The sequence below is a fragment of the Anopheles gambiae genome, chromosome 3, assembly GCF_943734735.2.
Source record: "Anopheles gambiae chromosome 3, idAnoGambNW_F1_1, whole genome shotgun sequence".
Lineage (NCBI taxonomy): Eukaryota > Metazoa > Arthropoda > Insecta > Diptera > Culicidae > Anopheles > Anopheles gambiae.
Genome location: NC_064602.1, coordinates 16,757,923 through 16,763,246, shown reverse-complemented (window position 1 = coordinate 16,763,246; position 5,324 = coordinate 16,757,923). Strand labels below are relative to the sequence as shown.

General features: G+C 38.6%; 1 long non-coding RNA gene across 1 annotated transcript; it reads left to right on the top strand.

The window, feature by feature from the left end:
• Positions 1-2,956: 2,956 nt before the first annotated feature.
• Positions 2,957-3,556, top strand: LOC133394027 (uncharacterized). The gene is made up of 2 exons (XR_009766571.1): positions 2,957-3,023; positions 3,122-3,556. It is a non-coding gene; the product is annotated as an uncharacterized LOC133394027 (long non-coding RNA).
• Positions 3,557-5,324: the final 1,768 nt, after the last annotated feature.

Sequence of the window (5,324 nt, the reverse complement as noted above, 5' to 3'; positions counted from 1 at the left end):
CTTTTCGAATATTTTATTACAATTTTTATTTAATATTCTCCGTTTATAATTTCACTAAAGTTTAACGTACTTCCAATAACAAGCTTTTGATGGAGACGCCTGGTCGATGACGGCAAAATTAGGTTACCGCTCTAGCAAAAATGCATTTCGCTGCAATTCCGACTTTGTAAATATTGACCAAAACATGAAAAAAGATTCTTATTTTATAGGTTTTTTGTAAATTTTTCTCAAGCTTCTATATAACATCCAATCTAAATCTAAAAATCTAGACAGTGCTAAATAGAAAACATAAATGAAGAAAGCTTACAGGGTCGAACCTATCCAGCCGTACCGGTGAACTCATTCGTTTCCGGGAACGTTCGCTGCAACGTTCATTTTTACTCATTCCATAGCCCTCTGGATAAACAATTAGAAACTAAATCCGTTTGTAGCGGGAACGTACGGCGCTCACTTGGTATCCTAGGGATGGCAACACATTTCAGCTGCCTGGCCCTATAACGCCGCGGTAAATAATTATAGCAACCATCTAGTACGTCTGAAAAATGGGTGAAAATGAGTGTCGAGACTAGTGATGGGTAAATACAATTTTTTTCCGGAGTCGGATTGATCTGATCCGGCACCCCTCGGAGTCGGACTCGGAGTTGCTCCGGACTGTTTAGCGGAGAGGGGGGGGGGGTCACTCCGGATCCGGAATGACTTTCCATTATCGTTTAGACCAGGGGCCTCCAAACTTTTCAGCTCGCGGGCCGCATTGCTTCAAAAATAACTATATTGAGGGCCATTTGACGCTACCTTTAAATGATGAGTGAACGTTTCAATCTCGTTTTTACAACAAAATACTAAAGATACTAATACAGTTTCGTGTTACTAAAGCTTGATTTTTGTCTAAGAAAAGTAAAAAATTCATTTTTATTTGAATAAGTCATAATAACGTAATATTTATATTAACTCTGGCAAAGTCATCGTGGGTCGCATTATAAGCTCTTGAGGGCCGCATGCGGCCCGCGGGCCGTAGTTTGGAGACCCCTGGTTTAGACAATTCTTGATGAGTTCATTGACTTTCAAGTCGTACATCTATGTATCATATGTATCATATGTACGAAAACTGATCCGGACTGATCCGGAGTGATCCGGACTGAATCGGAGTGATCCGGACTGATCCGGAGTAATTCGGAGTAATCCGGAGTGTTCCGGACTGATCCGGAGTGATCCGGAGTAATTCGGAGTAATACGGAGTGATCCGGAGTAATCAGGAGTGATCCGGACTGATCCGGACTGATCCGGAGTCGAATCCAATTATGATCCGGAGCCGGAGTCATATTTTGCGCACCGGAGTCGGAGTTGATCCATGACTCCGCTCCGGATTACCCATTACTAGTCGGGACGTACGCCGTCGCTACGAACGTAATCAATAATACCAGCCTTTGAGTGCCATGGTTATCATGTATGATAACCAGTTATGTCTCCTGGGGTGGCATGACTATCATATATGAAAGCCAGAAATAATTGACTTTAAATCGTAATATCTTGTAACAGAAAGGGCGTTTTATCATGAAATTTTGCAAAAAGGTTAACAAAATGTAACTATAACTTTGTAATGTATGCGGTTTGGCAAATTTTTGGTTTCTCCTTTTTTATAAAATAATTCATTTACCCATAAATGGTCGAAAATCGAGAATATTAATGCAAAATAACAACTCCTTCGATCAATATTGTGCAGCCACATATATTTTTGTTATAATGCAGGGTTTCAAACCGTCAAAAGTACAGCAGATGTTAGTTAAAATATTATCTAAATGTCAACATACGTTGTTTACATGATCGCTTTTCAATGAAGCATCCTGTTGGAGAAAAAAATCTTTACTTAACATTAAACTGTTATTTTGCGATTAAATGATCCAAACAAAGCAAAACATTGAAAATACAACAAGAAATCAACCAAAATTGTATTGAAAATCGTTATTCTCATCATCTTTTAGTTTGTTTATATTCGGTAACACTTCCCTCGAGGCCATTGCTTTCATATATGATAGCCATTCAGCCGTACCGGCGAACTCGTTCGTTCCTGGGAACGTTCGCCGCGACGCTCATTTTCACTCATTTCATAGCCCTCTAGATCAAAAATTAGAAAACCGTATGGATTTTGTACTGGCCAACCTAGCGGTACAACCCTGTCCACTCATGAGCGACGAATGTTTCTCGTCGAACGAGTTCGCCGGTACGGCTGATTTTGTACTGACCAACCTAGTGCTACAACCCTGTCCACTCATGAGCGACGAATGTTTTTCGACGAACGAGTTCGCCGGTACGGCTGATTAAAAATGTTAACAAAAAGTGCTTGGGAAACAAAAGTTGAAATTCACCGGAAGGGCTACGCTTATTAGCACCATGGTAACCATGCCGGTGTTTCTTTCTGTCAAAGCTACCTCGTTGGTTAGTTAACAATCCAACTAGAAAAACTCAATCAGTGAGGTCATACTGTATTATGGTTCTAGGCACAACGTATAAAAAATTGATTTGATATCCATTGTTGGAGTTCCTACCTTCAATAAATAAATAAACATATAAAGCTTATTCTGCCGTCGAATTAAGCATTACTGCTCATTTGGATTTTCAATGACAAAATTGAAATAACAACACTTTATTTGAATAACAATACCTGCAACAATAGTACAAATTACTTGCTGAAAACTGTGACTGATAATGTGGACTGAACTCATTAGCACTACACAATTTCATCGAAAAAAACCTTCAATATAACCAAAACATCAGAACTAGTAAAAAAAAGGTTAATTACATCCATTGTATTTTTAATTCGCTCGATTAAGATTTCTGACCCGAAAATTCTAATTTAATCGCTATTTGATGACCATAAAAAAGAACTGTTTCAGTTTACAAGTTTCCAGTATATAACTCGGCGCAACGTTCCCAGTGGCAGGTAAAACTGTGAGTGATTGTACTACTTCGCGATTACATATTGCATATTTCAGCACAAGTGTTCCGATGTTTCGATGGATTGTGTGGTGTGTATTCAACACATTCAAGGTGTATCCCATATTAATTCTAATTTGAAAAAAAAATAAATAAAAAAAACAACGTGTCGTTACTCTTCATGCAATAGGTTACTGATCGTTGCAAACACCGCAAGCAGTCCCGCTAAACTTGGAATGTATTGCTTTCATGAGTGCTACATTTATAACTTTCAATCGAACGGAGACATATTCGCGTTTCAACACATCTCAAATAACTTTCATGTGCTGAACTTGCAAAATGTGTTGATGAAGCGCGTTCGTCAGTGGATCCTGGAACGATTGCCACCGTTTGTAGATACACTAAAGATAGGAAACTCCAACAAACTGAAATGGATCAGTGTTCCGCAAGCACTGCGCAACTTACATATCCGATACAGCGGTTTGAGAAGGATCGATATAGCTGCCAACAGCTCATTAAGCATACTCCATATTTTTAGCAGTGACAAACTAATGAAAGTCCCGCCTGCTGTTAAAAATGCACCTAAGCTGCAGTACTTGAGACTGCGTGAGTGTGGCTTGCGCAAGATTGATTTGGCCACATTTTGTAACCATGCTTACTTGAGTGAACTGCAGTTGGACAGCAATAAGATACGGTACATTGTGAACACGTCGAAGAACAACTGCAGTTTCTACAATTCCTTGACTCGGCTGGTGATGTCGCAAAATATGCTTACCACTGTAAATGTGGAGCTGTTCAATGTGTTTGTCAATTTGAGAACTTTAAATTTAAAAATGAACAGAATTACATCACTATCAGGTCGGTTGGTGGCTCGCTCTTTGGATCAATTTGGGGTCAATAGGAATAAGCTCGAACATGTAGACCTGTGCGGTTGGGATGTGCCATTAATGGATAGGGTTGTATTTGTCTCAAACGATCTTACAACACTACCGGAATGCTTAAATAATTGGACGAGTGTTTCAACGCTTTCACTGCAGCATAATAAGTTAACGAATTTCAGTATCGAAAGTGTGGCGGGATGGAACAATCTAACCAGCTTAACTTTATCATGCAACAAGCTTACCGATATTGTGTTGAGCAGTGTGCACTTTCCTAAAAATCTTGCATCCATTGAAATCAATCAAAATTATCTCACCACGCTCGATTTGTCTTTCATACCGGTCCGATCGTTAAGGGTATCAGTGAATTTTAACCTGATTTCAAGTTTCGATGTGAACAACACCTCTCCAAATGTCACACGTCTGTCGATGGTGGGAAACCCGGTTGACTGTTCATGGGAAACGGAGTTGGAACAACTGTATGGCGAATGCATCAGGCATGATGCATTCACTCTGGAGCACAACCAACAAGCTAACATTTGTGACGCTCCAAAAGCCACGAACTATTATATTTAAATGGATTTGCCTACGGATTCTTTGTCAGTACTGGTAGGAAATAAAAACAAAGACACAGTTTAAAAATGTGCTTTGCGTTTTATTATTATTATTATTTATTTATTTATTTGAATTAAAGTTATCGGGCAGTATGCCTAAATAACTAAATGCTTACAGTGTACATGTTTAAAGTATGGCCCTAGAACTAACTTGAATATGCTGACGCAGCTGACTAACGGATTGATTGAAATCTGCCAACAACCCTAACCTATTATACACATCAATCATTTTGAGCAGTGGATCATTGGCATCAAAACCAGTCGATCTAAAAGGGCTTCTTAGTAGCTCTCTACTTCTAAGACCTCTAGAGGGAGTAGAAAAGCAAATAAAATTTAAAATGTCAGGTGCTTCAAGATCTCCAATTAATACTTTATGCATACAAGTTATCTGAGCCGTAGTTCTCCTATGCTATAAGTCTCTAAGCCAAATAGTAAACACCGAACATTATACGAAGGACGTGGAATTTGGTTTGACCAGGAAAGACGATGAAACATAACACGTGTGATTTTTTTCTGAATTTTTTCAATTTTATCTATGTATGTGATTTGATGGGGACACCAAACTACACTGGCAAATTCCAGGATGGGACGGACTAAAGAACAGTATAATGTTTTTAAACTGAAAGGATCTTTAAAGTCGGCCGAGACACGTAAGACAAATCCTAATAGTTTAAGAGCTTTAGTGACGATAGTTTGATAATGGCTAGATAAACTAAGCTTACTGTCTAAAATAACTCCTAAGTCCCGAACCTGAGAAAAAAACGAGGAACGCTGTCTTCATTGATTTTGTAGTTATAAATAATAGGATTTTTTTTCTTTGAGAATGTTATACAACTAAATTTGCTAACATTAAGTAACATTTCATTATTAAAACACCATGCAGAAACATAGTTTAACGAGT